This window comes from Aquila chrysaetos, chromosome 1 (assembly GCF_900496995.4).
Source record: "Aquila chrysaetos chrysaetos chromosome 1, bAquChr1.4, whole genome shotgun sequence".
NCBI classification, from domain to species: Eukaryota; Metazoa; Chordata; class Aves; order Accipitriformes; family Accipitridae; genus Aquila; species Aquila chrysaetos.
Genome location: NC_044004.1, coordinates 40,957,859 through 40,978,851, shown reverse-complemented (window position 1 = coordinate 40,978,851; position 20,993 = coordinate 40,957,859). Strand labels below are relative to the sequence as shown.

The following is a 20,993-nucleotide window of genomic DNA, read 5'->3' as shown; positions in this document are numbered from 1 at the left end:
TGAAGTCCTGCACTGTATCTCAGTCTCATCCAAAAGAAAATCAATTAATGCACTCTGATAGTGCCCTACAATCCAAACCACTGTGTAGTAATTGGAGACAACTAGGGGATTTGCTTCACAAGGGCACTTTTGGTCTGAAATAGAATGCTGCTGTAGAGGTAACCTCTGACTCTCAAACGTTGTGATACTCTCTAGGATTCTTTGAGCTGGCAAGAATTGTAAGGATGGAACAAGATTTCTATTTCTGTGCTTCTGTCTTATAAGATCACGCTAATCACTATTAATTTTTTCCATTCCAAATCACTATCTGTGACAGTCTTTTCTAAAGCCTCCTATTCCTGTCTCCTGCTTCATCCTGACTACATCTTTTCTTGGTATTTCCAAATACATAATGTCTTGCCTCTTACCTCTGCTCTGTTACAAACTTGTGCTACTACTTTTTTCCTATACATAAAAATTGATAGTCTGTAATTACCCTGAAGACTTTATCAGAATCAAAGCATATTCATAACCATTACACATAATGAAAGGCTGTTATGAGCTTTAAGAATGTTGGGAATGAAAACAGAGCTTTTAAATCCCTTACTATATTGTTTCCTGGAGCCTTGAGCTATATGAGGAGTACTGGTCCAATCACCTCCACTTCTCTGTAATATTGCCAAGAAGAAATTAGGCTGGGAACGGCTTACAGTTCTTCCAGTGTATTTTTTTAATATTGCTTTTAAGTTTATTTGTGTTATTTTTTTTTCATTTTATTTTGTCATATATCTATAGTCTCGGACAAAATAACCTCTTCTTGCTTTAACCCAACTGGTATCACTTCTGACACAATGTTTCCCAGCTGTTGGCTTTCTATACTACATGAATTCAGAGTGAGACCAAAGGATGTTGAAAACTTCTCTTGCCAAATAGCATACGCTACCTCTAGTCCTCCAGACTAAGTATGTTTCATATAAGAGCTGCTTCGAACTTCTTCCTCCAATAGAAGCTTAGTTATCAGAAATGACTTATTGTAATGCAGCATCATTACAGTATAATACACTTGTGTTAACTTAGTTTTCTGGGGTGCATTTGTACCTCTATATTTAGTATAGAGGAGAAAGAATCAGATCCCCTGTTTGTGTTGGAGCACAGGACATCCTTGAAAAAGATGTAGCATACATGTCACTTCACTCATTTAAATAGCCTTATGCTGTTGAATAGGTGATTCAGGTAAACAAAATATTTTAAAATTTAAGTACCTATGGGATCAGAATCTTAGTGTGTATTAAATTAGTTGAGGGTAGAAATCTGGATAAATATAAATACAATAGTCTCGGAAGATTCAGTATAGCTTCAATAAAGGGAATTCCTGCATTGCAAACCTCTTGAAGGTCTTCAAAGGAATCGGTAAACATGTAGCTATAGGTGATCTGGCTGATAGTTTACCTGTATTTGTCCAAAGGCTTTTAAGGTAACTAAGTAGTCATAGAATAAGAGGGAAGGTCCCACTGATAAATAGCTGGTTAAAAGATAACCAAAAAGGAATATATATTTATTTCTTACAAGAGAGAGAGGTTATCACTGTAGTTCCACTGCAGCTGTGCTCAACAACATATTTATAAATGATTTAGAAAACAATATTATCAGTGGGTGAGACAGTTTTCAAATGGTATTGTTTACTAGAGCATTTGAAGACAGCTAAAGGACCTTAGAAGTCTAAGTGACTGTGTAATGAAGGGGCAGTTAACATTAATTGTAAATATATACAGCATGATGCACATGAGGAAAAACAATCTTAACTTCACATGTGACAGTCTGCAACTTTGCCATTACCACTCACAAGTGAACTGGCGCTACGATAAATAGTTCTGTCAAAACATCAGCTTAACGTTCAGCAGTGGAGAAAAAGGAATGTTAAGAATTATTACAAAAGGAAGAAAGACCAAATGCTAAATAAATATTTATACCACTTTGTAAATATATGCTTCATCTTCTCCTAGAAGACTGATTTTTTCTCATCTCACTATAGCAGAATATAGGCCTACAGCAGAAATAGTAAAAATTCAAAGAACAACAAGGATGATCAAAGATATAGAATAGCTTCAGCATGAGTAATGATTAAACTGCATGATTTTTGACTGAAAGAGAGATGCCTGGATAGGCATATGATAAAGCTCTTCAGAATCATAACTATCTGGAGATAGTTGTGGAGATACCTCTTCACCGTTTCTTACAGGACAAGAACTAGGGTGCTAATAAATAAAGCTGGTATAAATCTAGTTTAAAACAGAAGGAGGTGGTTGATCAAGCACTGGGGTTGTATGTCTTTTGAACTTTTTGCCAAAGGATGTTTTATATTAAAAAAATTAACGTGGACTCAAGCAGACGACTGTAAATATACTTAGAAATGTGGTGCAAGTACTTGGGAGAGGTTATTAAATAGATAAACTACATCAGGTTCAAGAAATTCCATAAACTGGAAACAGTTGAGGCCAGGAAAGTATTAGAGAAAATACAATCTGTGCTTGCCCTGTACTTGCTTTTCCCTAGCTACTTCCTTTGTCTTTTAGAATCAGGATACTGGGATACTAACATTACTCTGAACCTATGGTCTCATAGTTTTCAGTACTTCAGTTCTGGTTCATTATTTATTTATACTGTCTACTTACTACTTACTTATATTTATTCTTGTAAATAAAATTAGTTTCTGCATTAGTACATTTCAGTATACATTAGTACTTCTTCATTAGTACATATCGGTCACTTTATTGAAACTGATTCATTTACACTGACATTCTTAACAAAATTGTCCAAATTTGGTTCTCTGTTACATACAAGCAGTCTGCTAACCTCTCTGTTTAACATGTTTTAAAGAAGAAAAGTGTCAAAGAAAGTTATTAATGTGATTAATGAGTAGTATGAATAAAAACCATGTACTTACACACTGGAAATTACTGGATGAACTTTGCCATTAAACTAAGTTAATTAAACTTATATGAAAAAGTCCATTTAGTAATTATTGCATATGAGTTGTTATGTGCAGTTGTTTCTTCTAGGTTTATACTGACTTTGCTTGCTCTATTCAGGAGCCATGCTAAAGTTGTGGTACTGTAGGATAAAGTACAGAGTTGCTTTAAACTTTTAGTCAGAATGTACCTAGAGACATGATCTGAGAAAAATTTTATCTGAAAGCAACACAGAAGTTAACTTGGTTCCATGTCAGATTCTCTTGAAAAGGAAAAGGGAACTTGTTATTATTTACTAAACAGTAATAATTTCAGACTACTACCAGAGCAGGCATCAGACTTCATACTCTTACCAACTCCATGCAACCACCACTCCAAAAAACATAATTATAAAAACCTTAGACTGGCTTTCATTATTAAGTAAGCTTTTACCTCAGGGTAATTACTACAAGCAAAATGCATGCAGTGACAAGGAACTTCAGCTTTTCTACCAGGTAAGTAAATATACATAAAAAAAAGAGAGACCTGAAGGCATACTGCTGACCTAATCTGTTTTACCTAAAGGCAAACCTGAAGAATCTTGCCTCTACTAAGCTTTTACTTCAGCATAAGTCTGTAACTCTGGATGTAATGATAAAGCAAAGCAAAAACAACAATAAAAAACAATCCCTCTCAAATTACCATTTTCTAAAGTAATAAAGCAGAAAATTATCTTCACTGAAAAACAAAACAAACCAAACCCCCGCAGGATTCTAGAAACATTACATGTGTATGTTTCATTTGGAAAATCAGACAAATCACCAGAACCCTGGCTTAGATTTTTAAAAGAATGTAAACTTGCAGGTTGCTTGCCAGGAAAAAAAAAAAAAAATTATTTGAAAAAACCTATACGATTCAGTCTAATTAGCAAATTTTGCCGAGAATGGTCCTTGACAAAGGACTAATATCTATCCCCACAAATAGTCCACCCCCTGCCCCCAGGGGTCATTATGAGTTATTTGCACCCTAACAATTTGAGAAATTTCCTTCTTTTGTAACACTAAGATGATAAAGATCACCAGACTATTCTCAAAGTAATCATTAGTAGACTACTTTGTTTTCAGATGAGTCCTAATTTAGACCTCAGGTAAACAAATGAGCTATCTCATATATCTTGTTTTCTCAAAAAAATCAAGGTGTTCATTGCTCAGTTTAGTTAGCATATGATAACTAAGATTACTAGTATGAGGTAAAGTCCTAATGAAGATAATCAGTTCATAATTTCAACATGAATTTGGAGATCAAGCTGGACCTTTGCTGCAGCACAATCTGCTATGGCGAATTACTAATGTGTGAAAGCTGCAAATTGCCTGTCTTCATTAGGAATTTATTAGGCGTTTGTTACCATAGGTGGAGACACACCTAGTTTCCTAGTGAAGACACATCCTCCATGAAAATGGCTTCCATGCTTGGGAAACCTTTTGCTAGCTGCAGGCAGGCAAGAAAGTAAGCAGGCAGGCAGACTCAGGCACACAGATCTTACAGTCATTTGGACTACTTGCCTGCTTCAAATTAAGCAGCTGCTAAATGCTTTGTGGCTCACAGCCTACATTTTGGAATTTGAGGCCCTTCCCCCTCCCCCATTGGTTTGAGAGAGCCTGCTGTCAAGACCTTTATGAAGATGGGGTTATGTAGACCTTTAACTTTTTTGCTGAGCGCGCTATATACAGAAGGGTTTTGTTTATTTTATATAGCTAATATTTCTCTTTTCAGCAAGAGGTTGCTTATTTTTGTTTGTTTTAGTGGGGTTTTTGTTTGTTCATTTGCTTGACAGTATGTTCATGGAGTAGAAAGTTTGTGGAACCTAAAGAACAAATATTAATGATGCTACAGGGTAGATAAATAAGATTGTTAAGAAAACTGATAGGAACCAGTATCTAAACAGAACTAGTGGGTTTTTACTTGTTTTCAAGAAAGTTAACTGAAAACAAACTTAGCAAATGGCAAGATTCCAAGTGCTGTAGCTAGAACATGCCATAATTAATCTTATAATTTTTTTCTGATGTATGACAGATAATGATTCATTTTGCAATAACTTTAATATAATGCATGACTGCTCCCTTTCTTTTTTGTCATGGAAGACGGAAAACAAACAACATAAGAAAACATTGTCTTGCTATGCCTGTTGTGACTGTGAGAAGGCAGGGGGTATAGGAATGGATTAAGAGTGTAGAAGGGTACATCTCTTGCAATTAGGGTGGATAGATAGTCTTGACAGAAATTGTCAATCTAATTGCACCTTTTCTATGCCAATCATATAGTGGTAACTTGCCCATAGACCCACATATGTTTCCAGCCTCCTAATAATACAGAGTGAAATTCTTGACCTCTTGCTAAATAATTGCTGTCTTCTGCAGGCTTATAGGAATAACAAAGATTTCAAGTAGTTAATATATGTGCTACTGTTTATGTACATATATATAAACACATACTTGCATAAACATACATGTACATAGATGTATCTAAACAATACAATTCAAAATAGGAGATATTTAGCAAATGGTTTTCTCACCTTGTCTTATGAGTATCAATAATTCAACAAATTAATACAGAAGAAATTGATAAAAAAAGGCTCAAAAATTAATCTAGTAAATGAAATTAACAGCAACTATTAATTTAATTAATACTCATTATAAAACAACATCTTATGGTCTTAAGATTATATAAATTAATTTCTTTTTTTCTCCTTTGTTTTCACAGACCATGTGTTTTGAATCAGTGGTTCCATAGCAGCAGGTCAGTCTGTTATCAGTTATCTAATTATGCTTAACATTTCATTTTAATTATCACTATAACCTTTAGCATGACAGACTATATTTCCCAAACAGAGGGATCCTTCCTGGTTTTAATGTAGGTGTTCTGAAGAGTCTCACACTTTCAGATCAATAACTATGGTGAAAACAAGACATAGTTTACATTGGTTCCTCAAGGTTAAATTCTACATGTGCTGAAGTTAATTTAATTTACTTCATTATTAGAACATCTTGGAGCAATATTTTGACTCTCTATTGCTCTGGGAGGATAGAGAGTGCTCTTAACTCTGATTCAAGAAGAAAGACAACAAGTGTAGAATACATGGAGCCCTTTAAGAGATTATTATTTTTTTTTAATCAAAAACCAGTTGTCATATACAGGCATCTATACAGAACTGGCAATAGAGAGGTTATTTGATACCCATGAAGGTATCATACAAACTGAAATGGATATTTGTATGTGTACTAAATTTATGAAAGTCCTTTACCTGAGCAGAAAGAAAAGTATGCTAAGACAGGACTATGAAGTCAAAGGTCATTTAGTTCTGGTGATAGTAAGACATCTTGGTCTAAGACAAGCTGCTTGACCTGCTCTGACTTGTTGTGTAGGCTGCAACAGGTTGTTAATAAGATCTCTAGCTTATCTCAGTTTCTCTGTCAGTAAAATCTGGGTAACAACAACCACCCTGCTTCACATTAGCTCTTGGGGGATGCTTGTACAACAAGGTGGGGTGTACAGAATCCATCTCTGCTCACACTGGTGTTCCAGTCAGATGAGTGAGTTGATTGCTCAAAATATACTCTGGCTTTACACAGAGCAGAATCATGCCATAAATGTGGCAGATAATGTTTTTGTCATTGTGTATTTATTTGATAACTGCCATGTACTCTTGTTTGCATTGAAATAGCAGTTAATATCAGTGTGGGATAAATCATGCCCTTATGTTTTCTTATCTAAGTGATCTACCTACTGGGCCTAGTGAAAAGCAAATATGAGTGAAAGCTCCAACAGTAATTGTCAAAGAGATACAGTTTTGCTGTGATAACTGTACACATGGCTACACAGGTCTTTTGCAGGAAAGTGTTGAGTACATCCAGGAGTAGAGTTATGTAAATAGATCTGATACTGTATACTGCCCAAATACTTTTATTGTGCTACACACCTTGCTTTAAGCAGTATTGTTTGGCTGCAGAATGTAAGATACACCTACCCAAATGTAAGGTCAAGGAAGTGTCCTTTTTTTTTAAAGGAGTCGGGTAATTTTTTAAAAAAATAAGCACCAGCAGCACTCTCTCACAAAAAAGGTGTCCATATGAACTGTTCAGTAGAGATGCTATTTGAAAGAATATTAAACTGTCATACAACATAAAGGAGATAGCTGTTTTGAATGCTGTTTATGTGTCCTCATTTAGAACCAGAACATTTTATCGTTAACCTTATTTTTGATGTTGTGTTGTTATCACGCTGATACGGTGTTTCTACTTCCTGTAGAAAAATAAGGATACTTATCTTTTGTTTTGCATTTTCTTTTGTGTGTAAAACAAAACTTCAAATTAATTTGACTCGGAATTTCTCTTGGATTTCCTTGAAATTACAAGACTATATGTTATTTTATGAATTGAAAACAAAAGGGTTTATTTAAAATATTGACCTTTTCTACAATTTTTTGTTACACTTTTTTTTTGTAAAAAGTCCAAACCCGTTGTTTGCAGTGGTCAAATTGTCCAATAAACAGGGCTTTTCTATGTAGGAGGCTATGTTTATGTTCACATAGCCATTCTGGGTTGTAAAATGTAGAGTAATTATCTGCTAAGGGTCATATATCACATCAGTGGTAGAACCAGTGCTCTAAATTAAAGTCCTGTATACAGAGACTTAAAAAATCTGGATCATACAATACCTAGTAATTTCATTTAGTTTGTGTAATGGCTAAATACTAACTGGTGAGACTGAATCATCATGGAATCTCTGGAGAGAACTGAATTAAATACAAACTTGCATATAGGGTGAAGCCTCATCCTTGCAGTTTGCCCAGCAATTTATATACTTGAACGTGTATGGGACCTGATGCAGTTGTGAATCAGCTTGTTTGTTTGCTAGTTCTGTATATGCCTCAGTTTGGGTTTTAATTACAGATATAGAGGAAATTCCTGCTTTTAGTGATATATTTGGAATTTCAGAAAGGACTTATGATGCTTTTTTGGCTGGTTTGTCACTATATAAATGAGCCGAAGAAAAAATGTGTGTGATACTGAGATATTCATTATGTTCTAGAGCCTATATCTAAGAACTGATGTGACTTCCACAGCTTTTTCAGTAGCAATAACACTGCTGAATCAAACCCAGGGCAGTGGAGGAAGCTCTGTATGTTTTGGAAGTTTTACAGCTGATAAGATTAGAAACTGGAACGTGTCCAGTAAATTCAGACAACAGTGACCTTAATGTCACAGTGAATGAATGTTATTTTCTTGGGTTATGTTCTTATATGCTGTTTCTCAATATACAGAGATAAACCATATGTTTTTGAGAGGCTAACACTTGATTAAGGAACTAACCACAAAAGAAAAGATGAAGTGTTATGAGAAACAAGTGCTTTTCCATTGCAATATTTTACTTAGTTCTGCCTTACAAAACAAGAGCTGTCCTCATGGCCAGGCAATTTTTAGGAATACAAAGTCACAGAAGACAAAATAGACATTGTGTAATATATATTTGGAGGTGAAAAGAGGCTGTCTTTTTTAAACGGAGAAAAGTTCGTACACAAAATCAAGTTGGAATTTCAGCATATGGTACCACACTGATGTTATTTTTATTTAGATAGTATGTCACTAGTGGTGTGCACTGTAGATATTAGCAATGACAAGTAGCAATATGAGCTTTCCATGCACTTGCTACTGGAGCACATAAACAAGATCTCTGGAGAATTTATATTGTAATTACTAGCACCATCTGAAGAATGTGCTATATGTCTTTGATGCAGTTTTGCCCAGGCAACCTAGAATTGTTACAGGTACACAGAAATGTGACAGTTGTGCTAAGAGTCTGATTTTATTTTATTTTAAGGCAATTTGATACTCTTAGAGATGTTTATGTAACAGGTGACCTGAGGTATTTAAAGAATGTATGTTATTGTAATTTAGTTTTTTTACATGTATGAATGCTCAGCAACAAAATAAAACAAAAGCCCATATTGTACCATGAAAACAATCCATACCTAAGAAATTCTTGGTGTCATAATAAGTCATAACTTCTGAATTCTAATCAAAAGCATTTTTCATGCAATGCATAGTTAGATCATGAAACTCCGTCCTACAGATGCTGTAGATACCAAAATTTTATCTGCTCCAAGGGAAACTTGAACAAGTTCATAGGATAAAACTCCATTAGGGATTTCTAAATATGCAGAAATCACCTACAGCTTGGAGATGTCTGCACAAAATTAGTAATCAGGAATACTCACAGAAAGTATGTTGTGTGCTTTTCCTGTTCTTACACTTTTTCTAAGCATGTACTATTGGCTCTTGTCACAGACAGAATACTGGACTACATGAACCTTTGGTCTAAGGTAGCATGGCTCAGTTTTGTTTAAATCCTGCTTCTAAGCCTTTAGAAAATTCTAGATTTGTATGCGTTATTTATTATTGTCTAAAGCAAGACCAAATATAATTTTGCTCCATTCCAGAGTAATTTTTTACAAACCTGTCAAGTAGGAGAGGAGTAGACCTGATTTCACATCATTTCTCTGAGTTTTTGTCACAGTCTGTTAAAGTGCAAGTTCAACCTTGCAGGTAGACTCTTCCTACCATCCATATTGTTATACAGATGAAATTTACAAAGAAGATAGATAGACTCCTGATGTAAAACAATATGATTATGGAAAGTATTAACAATAGAGTAGTTGCTCATTGTTGTTAGAAATATATTTATTATTATTCTTTTGAAAAATAATTAAATCTCAATATGGCTAGCTGTAGCAGGGAAGGCGAAGTGCAGCAAGGTATTGTCAAAGACTAACTTCAGCCTCTGAGTCTAACTTACTTAGAAAAAGGTTTATTGTTTTCTTTAGAAGGAAAATATCCATCTGTGGTATGAAGTCTTCTTTCCATGAATATTTCTTAAGTATTTTGGTAGGGGAATTTACTTCTAGTCAATTATGACACATGTGTCATGTCCATGTGAAACTGCTGAATTTATAAAAAGCAGAATTTGAAGGGCAGCAATAATGAGATGATTCGTTATAGTTATCACTGGGACTGTAAAACCTGAAGTAATCTTGCTTTATGCAGTCCCTAGGCAAAGATGCCTTTAGTATGAACAGAGTCTAATATATGTAAGTCCTGTAAAACAAATGAAAATCCTATTACGGTTTCATTTTCTTAAACGTTTTCAACTGGACTGATTACTTTCTTTGTCTAATAGCATCAAATAGTTATCTATAATAGTAATGATGGGCACAAAATGGGAAGAGCATAGAATAGCAAATCTTGGAGCTAATGATGTTTTGAACCAAGAAGCATATCTTTTATTTTTGGAACTCAGCAGACACAATTAGTCATGCATATCAGTAATTCGTCAATTTCATGTATGTTTTAACAAGAACTAAATGTGATTTGAAACACACAGTCACTATCATCATACTACAGTTCAGGGAAGGCTTCTTTCCTTAATTTGTTTTTTTCAGGGGAAACAAAATTATCAGCAAGCATTTTAATATCCCATTTTCCAAGGCAATAGCTTGACATATTTCTAAGTCAACTGGAAACACTCTTGGCAAGTTTACTGAGTATAAATTTAACATATAACAATTAACTTATTATACTTCTGGTTTTCATACTGTCCACAAGAATATGTACACAAGTGAGGGCAAAGAGAATTCTAAATTTAAGAGATCACTTTAGGCTTGAGAGATGTTTGTTTTAACTGAGCAGAAGACCACAAGAAACAAGTCTATTTTGCAGAATATTACGTATAACATTTTCTTCCTCCATCGCATGAATTTTCAGGGCAAAAGAGTTCTCCATCTTCTTCTCCTAGACTGTGTGAAATGAGCTATTTATCCCAGGTAGGAAGGCTCTTCAGTGGCACCAAAAACTGCCTCTTATGTGGTTTTGAGGTAACAGGATCAAGCAAGAGACAGTAGTCCACCAGCTCTCTGATACGAAGCTGACAAATCATTCAAGTGAGCAGATGAGCTGGTGAGGTAATGATAACACAGAAGAAAAAGGTTCAGGAGAAGTGATCTGTCTCTGTACTAGAGTTATATTTTATTTCCCTCAAGCACACCACCACTGTCCACCACCCCTCTGAAGACTTGAAGTCAAATTCTTGTATACTAACTTCCTGGACTATCTTCTCTCTTAAAAGACACTCTTCAAGGAATCTAGCAAATACCACTTTTGCAGTGAATGGGGAAGACAGCTTATTCAGACTTTTCCAGGGTAAAATTTAAAACTAAACAAAACCAAACAAAACAAAAAAAGGGAAACATCAAATAAGTGAAATCTTTCTGCTTTTTCTAGGAAAAAATTCTGAATTATCCAAAGAGAATAATTCATTTCAAGTTTCAAAATCCTCCACTTCCACAGGGCATTTCAGCCATAAGTTTAGCCTTCAATTTTTCTCCCCTCTGACAGCAATCCCCTTTCTGACCCTCTATACTCTGGAAAGCAATTGCCATGCTTGTAAGAAAGCAAGGTTTAAAGCTCTGTGCCATAACAAAAAAACGGCTTTCTAAACTTGCACAAGTACTTGCATTCAGCCCTTTTGAGAAAAGTGAATTTTATGGTTCTTTTTTTTGTTGTAAAACACTCCAAAACATCCCCTGTCATACAGATGTAAAAAAAGGATGATATTCATGAGACAAATTCACATTTGAGTGTTGCAGTTTGAGGAAGCTGCAGCAAGCGCAGAATACAACTAAAGATACCAGAAGAGAAAGAAGAGCAAAGGTGCTAACTTTGATTACACTGATAGGGAAGCTGGTATCTATAACTTGGTTTTTGGACTTTGTGTTTACTGTAGTGTGAGATAAAGCTTTTTGAAGTCACATGAAGACACAAAGGTTTACCACTGACTCTGTGTGAAAGAGGAACCAAAAGAAGCTATTCTGACTGTAGGCGTCATAAATTTTACACAGAAATTTGTTTCCAGGCTTTTCCATATATTTTCTAAGATAAAAAAAATCATAAATTTGTAGTTTAGAGTAGATCCAATGAAGGAAGGGAAAGAGAATATTTATCACTTGCAATCGGATGACAGAAGAATTTCAGCCCAGATGTTATAAACTCTATAAAAGCAGAGGTATATCTGGGATTTCCATTATTTCCAGCCAGTGTTTCTTAAGAACAAGTCATGTGTTTTGACTCCATCCAGTCTGACTCATAACAAAGCATGACAATATTTCCTCAGTACACTCCAGCACTTGTGCTTTTCATGTAATTCCCTTCACAATGGGAAAACTCTAAACAAAAATAGCTATGGAATTGGAAACTAAAGAGTTTAGGGGAAATGGAATTGTATGGTACTCATAAAAATTTGGTTGCAATCTGTTTGCAGAGCACAAAACCATAGCTTAATATCTAGACCCATGGGTCTGATGATAACTAGTCATTTTAGCATTCCAGAAAAAGAGAGCATTTCATTCTTTGGCAAGGAACTCTTATAAGTACAAACAACATAACATTACCAAAAAGGACAACTGGAGAAGAAAACCAGTGAAATTGCTTTTGAGTAAAGTCATGCAGAACTGTATATGAATAGTCTGTTGTGGTTGGATTTGTTTTGTCACTTAGATGGGAAAAAATGCAAATAAATCAACACAAGCTTACCTTGTTGCATTGAAAAACAGAGTTATTAAAATGCATGGTAAGCAGCTGTTGAGTCATTAGGAAGAGAAGGGAAGGTTGTTCCAACTGCCTACGTCTTACCGGGTTTTTCTGTTGGAATTGGCTGAGAGTATGCTGCTCTTGCTAATACCACTGAGCATAAAAAAGATGGATGAAGGCAGTAAAGTAAAACATTAAATGAATCCAGTGTTTCTTGTGTTATCATTGCATCACTTAAGAACTTAGGGATCAACCCTGATGCTGCTATGAACTCAGCGTAAGGTCCTCTGTTGATCTCCTTTAAGGTTTTTTCCATTTTGAAATTTTAAAATAATTTCTCTTGGTATTTATTCATAATTTCTGTGTTCATAAATAGAAAAAAAGTTCCTTTTTTTTCCACAGAGGTACTGTAAAAATACAAATGGAGATGTTAGATAATGTGGTGATCAGTATTGTAGGAAATACACTGTTTCTGTAAACCAGTTACATACAATTAAAAAATGCAGAATATAATGTAGAAAAACCTCAGCTTCTTTGGTGATGATGTCTAGATTCTATTTTGCAGTAGCAGTGATTGAACAGCTCAGGTTTAACTACCTGGGTGTGCTGGATATAACAAGCCACCAGTTTTACCCCGCCTCTCATGTGGGGCTTGAGGCAGTGGCTCTTCATAACAAAAGCAGTAGTCTGGCTAGAATTGTCCTGGAGGGAAGACCTTAATTAATACATGCTATTAAACATTGGCCATTTAGAACTCTACTTCTTTCAGTAGCAGCTCTGTGGAAAGAAGAGAATACCCTAATCATGGATGTGTATTATGAAGTCCTGCCAGAGACTATGAGTTGAACTGTTCATTTATTCATTCCTAGGATCATTTCAGTCAAAACTAACCAGTTAAAGTCCACTTGTCTAAAATAACCCAGCTTATTTTGAGAAAAGCTGCTTAGGGACTTGAGAAACTGAGCTAACAGATCGCTAGCCTGAGTCCCTCAAGTAGGGACTTTGTCAGATGGTTCAAGCAATACCATAAATTCTTGTTCCTTTAGAAATATCCGAGAAACCCTGTGGTACTATGGAGCAAATACTGTTGCTTCTTTTGGTAGTTAGCTTGGGCGCTATTTTGCATTAAGAGAAGCAATTCTTGGGATGAATATGATATGCATTGGTTCAGACCTGTTTATGGAGTCCATTAAACAAAATTTTCAAATTAGTTTCTTTCTTTGTAGTTCTGAGCCAGTACCTCTAGCCAGTTTTATTGCCTTCTGTTTTCTTTGCTCCTAACATCAAGTCTGAAAGAACAGTTACTGCACAGGCATTGTCTATAACAGGGCCTGTAAGAGATGCCTGCTATTTATGTGATTATCCCAGAATAACTATGTCTGTTTTTAATATACTCTGCTACATAATACAGACAATAAAAATTGTTGTTGCTGCTAAAGGGATGTACCATGAAATTAAATAATAAAGGGAAATAAATTAGGATTATAGACATGATGCTAGTCACAGTAAGGTAGATGACTCTTGACACTAATGGGAATTAAAAGTGTTCAGCAGCCATTAGGTTATTTCTGTTTTGACATTTTGTTAGTGATGTGGGAATCTCACTTTAGCCATCCAATTAAAAAATGCTAAGTCAATAAGCAGAGATACTTTCTCTTTTCTGTCTGCTACTTAAAAGTTTGAATAAACTGAATGAACACATCACTAATAATTATCTCAAAGCTGAGACCATCTTTTATGTAGGAAAATGCTGAGCATCTAGCTTCATTTAGGGATTTGTAATGGCTCATGTTGGTCAAGGATGACTGTGGAATGAGTATTTTGCTGTATTCCTGTACATAGATAGACATAACTAGATAAATGACTATTTCAGTGTAACTAAACAGTGTATTATGGTTGGTTATTTGTCATGCTGATTGGCTGATTGTCACTAATATTAAGATTCCTACCAGCCTGAGATTTATAAGCCCTACTCAACATACCAACTTCTCTCATGAGAATTTCCTGTTGGTACAAGACAAATCTAATCCCAGCAATTAAACAAAGCAGTTTGTGTATACTCTTTCTCCTTCCCCTCCTTATCCAGAATAGAAATTCACCAACACCACAGGTATTTTTATCTATAAATGTTAATCATGGGTTTTGAAATATGAAATGGGTACTTCAGATCTTCTTTATATACATACAATACACTCACAAATACATGCACTTTTTTACCTATCCAGCAGAAGTTTAGATCTAAAGATTGATAGTTTAGTAAAAATATACTAAATGCAAATGAGTGCATTTTTGGGTATTACCCTGGACAAATTACCTCTCCTTCCTGCTCCTCAGCATTTTGGCAGAATGGTGGCCTAAAAGAGATTTGAGAAAATGGTGCTATTTCTCTTGAGAAATAGTATTTTTCATCCCTTTTGAAGATTGTGAATGCAGTTTCAGACGACTGAACCAGTTGGAGAACATTTTACACTAATAGACATAGCCTTGTCTCCCATGGTCCTGACTTTGAGCAGCTAGAATTGACTGTTTGTTCCCTGATTTTACTGGTAAAACAGAAATAGTGAGCTTAGTGAGCTGATTTAGATTTCTGAAGGGTGGCCACAGAGCTGGGGTGAGGGAGAGGGCAGGGCTGTGGGCATCAGGGGGGAGAGTGGAAGGAATGAGATCACCTCTTTCACTGTCAGTGGGTTGCTGGACTGACTTAATTTATATCACACTGTCTTGAGGATTATGCTGCACACAGTGTAGTAAGTGAGTTAGCACTGATTTCAGTAATTCCATCAACACTGTGACTGAACTAACAATAGTAAAAATAGGCCCCACTTGGCTTTCTTCTGACTAATTGTAAGTCCATGACAGAGCAGGAATTGAACATATTCTCCAAAGCTGGTGCCCTAGTGAGTCACTCCTAAATTATACACTGTTTTTCAGGGTATACTAAGGTACACTAGATCCTAACTAGTTCCTGGAAAAATATATTTGTTCTTTGCCGTTGTGTTTATCTAAAATAAAAATATTGTATAACAACTTAATGTCAATAAAAATACTGACTCAGGGCTATACACCCAAAGTACATATTTTGCTTTGCAGTGGCAAGGGGTTATGACATTCCTAGCCAACATTTCACATATCTCTATTTACTGTTCACATGTATATAGTCAGATCAAATACTACACACTGTCATGGGTAAAATACATTATACAATAACATATAGTTTCTATGTACTGGAAATTTTATCTGCATATACATATTTGTGTGTATGTATGTGTACATGTGCATATTGATACAGTAATGGAAAAATGGACTAGAAGCAAATTACTTAGTCATTGAGAGAAATCCCATTCTGCTGTAGGCAATCACATTATGTTCCATAAAAGCAGTTCTCTTTTTGAAGGCTTTTACCCCCCATTGCTTTCACTGGAAGTGTATTCCAAATCTTGAATGCTCTATAGGTTAGAACTCTTTCATCTGTAAGAAGAAAGCCTAAAATACTAATGACTAATTTTATTCTCTTTTTTTCTGACTTACTTTCTTAGCTTAAAGAGTTCTTTTTTGTTCTTGATGTTTATCCCTCATCAGGATTATAAGGATATGCTCAGTTTCCAGAGATCATTTATATATCCTTGCTGTTTCTATTACCAGATCAGAAAAATTAAGCTCTTTGAGCCTTCTCATGTGAAAGACAAATTTCATATTTTTCCTGTAATCCAAGTAGTCCTTTGGATCTGTTTTAGGTTTTTGGACATATACATTCAGAACAGTTCCAGGACTGTTGAATGGGATCTATTCCTAATAAAAGTATATTTGCTGATGTTTCCTAGGATTCCTTTTGCCTTTTTCTCACCTGCAACACATGACAGTTTACTATTATTCTATAGTCATCTTTAAGTCCTTCTTCTTGGGCATTTTGAGCTGACCAGCTTCCACTTTACAGCAGAATTTTAAGACTTTCTGTGTTATACTATTGAGTGAAAATCAGTTCCTCCCTTCTTCTCCAGTACACAAGATCACTGAGAAGTTTATGGAAACTGTTTTCTGTATTTCCAAACAGCTGTGTTTAGAAGTTGTGAAACAGAATTTTAAGCCACACACTAACGGAGAGTTACAGAAGTTGCTGTGATAGACCACATGTACTGGTAATGCTGATCTGGCATTGTGCCTTGTGCTTCTAAAGTAGTCAAAGGATTGACTGAACCATAACTGTTAAATGTAACTTAATCAGCCCCATCTACTTCTTAGAAAGAGTTTTTGCTATCAGGAATATGTACGCCTATGATTTTATAATGGCTCTGGCGTGACAGGAGCCCAGAACCACCCAGGGAATTTCCATGTTCTGTGTAATGCATTTTATTGAGGCTTTACCCTTATATGGAAAATTCAGCCAGTTAAGCCTTTTTCTCTTTTCACTGTCTCCTTTTATTTATGGCTTAAAAAAATAATAAATGTAGATAGATAAAAAAATTAAAATAACTGGTTACATCGCTGTGAAATTACAATTAATTTCCAAGTAGTTATTTTGTTTCCCATCCTCAGAGAGGTTTCCTCAGAGCAATACCCTCACGGTTATTTGGCTAAAGAATTTTTGCCAGACTTGTCCCTGGTCACAACTAGCCCTTTCTTCTCCATTACCTTGTATTTTTTTTGTCATTTACACCCTTGCAAGCATGTAAAAGTGCAAAGTCAAAATAACAGCAACCTCTTGGATGAGGTATGAGTAAATACAATAATGACAGACCTCTTGGAAAAAAAAAAAAAAAGAAAAAAAGGCAGGGGAATGCTTTCTACCATGCTTTATAATGTATTCTATCTGCATTCCTTTTTCAACAGAACACATCTCTTTCTGCACTGCAGGTATAGCATTACTGAAATAGTATTCTGTCACATAATTCAATATAACTAGTAAACCATGACAGCCATTAAGCATGAACCACAATACAAAACAAGAACCTTATTAGAAAAATAAATTTGGGTGAAGAGAACAAATGACTTTTCTTGAAATCTTGAAATTCTCAATAAATTATTCATTGCTAATTACTGTATTTCCCAGAGGGCACACAACCTTGTATTCCCTCTCACTTAGCAATCAGAGATGGAACTGATATGGAAGAGGAAAGCAAAAGGACAACTCACCTTCACCAATTAATAGTTAATGTCTTTTCTTTAGAAAGTGCTTAATGGAAGAAATATTACACAGTGAACCCGAGCCAGCTACTATCAAATCAGCCTCCATCTTACACCAAAGAGCTTGCTTTTGATAGATAAAATACTTTACTGCCCTTCCTCTCAATTTTAAAATTAGCATCTTCCTGCGTACACATTTTACACAGCTAATAACTATATGAGATAAAAGACAGTGAGAATCAGGTCTATTATCTTCTTTGTGTCTTTAATGATTTAAGAGGAATCCTTAGCATTGGGTTAATAATGTTTTTCAGATGTTTGAAATTACATCAAAGGAAGCATTTGGATTTGCTGATATTTCAGGATCTTGGAAGACTATCTAGGTCTTTTTTCCCCCATGTGCTCGCTGAAATAACTGGCAATCCCATTTCATAATTCTTGACATGCCGAAAAGTTTGGCAAGTTCAGAGAAAAATGTCCTTTAAAAATAAGTATTGATTCTGTCCATATTGTCCTTAGCAACAGGAAGGAGGGAAAAGCAGTGTGGGTATGCTCTTAGAAGTATTGTAAACCCAGCTGTAAGGACATTAAAATGTTGTGCTATATTTTACTACATTTTAGATTACTGCAATTATACAAAACCTCAAAAAATTCAACTACGTCTTCTTTAAGTGCAGTGAAAAATAACATTAAACACAGCTGTCCATAGTAGTACTACAGATTTCCTGAATCCACCTTCTACAAAGGCTTTTCTTCTCACCAGATCCAGCTGTCTTTCCATAAATGACACTGCCATTTGGTGATAGCATCAATATAGCTGTTGGGACTGTGGTCAAAGAATGCTAGAAAGTTATTATATTTTCTTCCTTTACTAGCTAATGGCTAGTATGAAGGCTTAGAGTTAATGTAAAGGTTCTGCAATAGGGAAACCCAAAATATCTTTGGAATAAACCAGTGCTATGCAGATGAGAATATGATGTTTAAAAAAGCTGTGATTGGCTTATTCTCCACCCTCTGCAGGTAAAGCTTCAGGAGGATAGAAACCACTTTGATCAACAAAAGGGTGGAGAGGTAGATGCTGGGCAACACAGGCTGCAAGAATGGTTTATATTCTGATCATCAACACCCCTAAAGGAATGAAAGCTATCCCAAAAATCCATAATACTTTTATTGCCAGTTTTCAGTAGGTCATGCCACTTGAGTTGATTAGGTTCATCTACAGTGGGTTCTCCTGGAGGCTGTGTCTAGCTACTCACATGAAAATGGGCTAGAACATCTTGGTTTCTTATTGGAAATGGGCGTTTTCTGTTCTTTCCCTTATGAGATGTGATGGTGCCAATGTTACCTTTATCTAATGATGGCAGGTTTCCTAGCATTCTGAAAACCTAACATCTCATTTCTTTATATGAATCTCTCTCATCATTACTAGTCACAAACAATAGCTTTATGTTATCATTTTTATAGATTGTCACTGGTCTTTTATTGTGGCAGTAAATTCTCTCTTCCGTTAGGTGCCTGTAAGGTAGCTCTTAACAAGCTAAATGAATGCTCACCAACTAGCCTCTGTAAGAGAGCAAATTTCAGTGAGTTTGCTAACTGTGGCCTCAGAAATGCATAAAATAACCTTAAGAAGCTCCATATTCTTAGGAGAAATCCCTTATATAATGATAGCTTAGCTTTTACCAGGGAACTGCCTCCAACAGAAGTTATCCTAAGTTATGAATTGGTGAAAAATATTAAATTGAGAATTTTCAGTGCAAATCAATTTGATATTAAAAGGTTTCAAAATATTTATGCTAACAGAGGAAAATGTATAAGTAACTTGTCTATCATTTGATGTTTGGAAAGCATTCTTCAGGAACTGTTTTTATTTCCTTATTAGTTGTAACATTAATAACCAGAGAAGAAAAGCTGTAAGTTTGGGGGTAGAGCCAGCAAAAAGTCAAAGGACATGTTCAGGGAAAGGTGAATATGTTTGGAGCAACACAAAGTTGCTCTCAGTTTTTGTATAATGTCAGTTGCAATGGTATTGTTTCCATGAGTCTATTAGCTTGGTTTTACCTTGACATTGAGCTGTCATTCCTGAGAAATTACATAATTGATTTGGCAGTAACAGAACATAGAAACTTCACGATTCTTTCACAGAAGTTATTACTTCCCTTAACTTTTTCATTTATCTGCTTACTCAGTATTTCTCATATAATCCCCCAAAGTTATTAGTTATAAAATATAAATCAAGATAGTTCATTTAAAACAAACCTGTAACTTGTACTTATTTGAAATTCTTGAATAATCCAATTATTTTCAAAATAATAGAGTAATTATTTATTCATTTCATTGGACTCTGCCCCTGCATTTTAGTGACTGTGTGTGACCCTCTGTGTCTCACTTTTTTGCATGAGTCCCTTGCTTTAAGACTAAGACCTAAAAGTGTCAGCTCTTTAATCAGCAATTGCAGATCTTTTTTTTTTTCCTCTAAAACAGTGTCATCATGCAGCTGAAATACTTTGGGGAATTACACCTAAAATGTTCCTCCAACTTTTATCACAGAAATTTTCCATTCAACAACAGAAACTCTTCTCCTCTAGGCACCAGCTATACGCTGAAAGTATTCTAACAGCTAACAGTGGCAGAATCCTGCAACCTCCATGATAAATTAATTTGTGCCTATGAGTGTACATGTGTGAAAAGGGAAGGATGGAAAATCTGTTTTTTATTTTCTGAAAGCACGAAATGGCATCAAATGAGTATTTACTTGAAATCTTCATGCTTACTTTCTTAAATGCACTGTTATTACAGCATATGAATAATATGTAGCTTGGCTGTGACAGGGATACTTTATTATTATTAAGTGATGGGGATAGGTCGACCAACACAGAAAGTCTTAAAACATTTTGAAAGGTCTTGTGAAGCTGGGGAAGGAATTTTAAAAGGGGCCTCTTGTTCCTTGGAAAAGATTCAAATTACATTGTTTTCATGTCACTTCACACTAGAAGTGAGCAAAATATTTTGCTCAAGTAAGGAAAACAAGAGGCTAACTAGTATTTGTGCACAAAAGAGAATCTATGGGTTAGTATGGCTCACATGCTGAACACAAATCAACAGAGGTATGCTGCTATGAAAAAGAAAACATATAAACAGAACTCTATATCCAAAACATTCGAAGTAATCCCTCTGCTCTGCGCTGTGATAGTAAGGCTTCAGTTAGAATACTTTGTTCAGTTCTGTGTTTTGCTCTCCAAGATAGGCAGAGGACTGGCTGAAAAGCATGTAGAGGAGAGCATCAACAGTGATTTGAAGTCTGGAA

The 20,993-nt window shown here is 35.3% G+C and overlaps 1 long non-coding RNA gene across 1 annotated transcript in view; it reads left to right on the top strand.

The window, feature by feature from the left end:
* Positions 1-20,993, top strand: part of LOC121233556 — a 33,107-nt gene that overhangs the window by 9,464 nt on the left and 2,650 nt on the right. Inside the window, exon 4 of the long non-coding RNA XR_005933242.1 lies at positions 5,688-5,723. This is a non-coding gene — a long non-coding RNA (uncharacterized LOC121233556). The remainder of the gene's footprint in view (positions 1-5,687; positions 5,724-20,993) is intronic.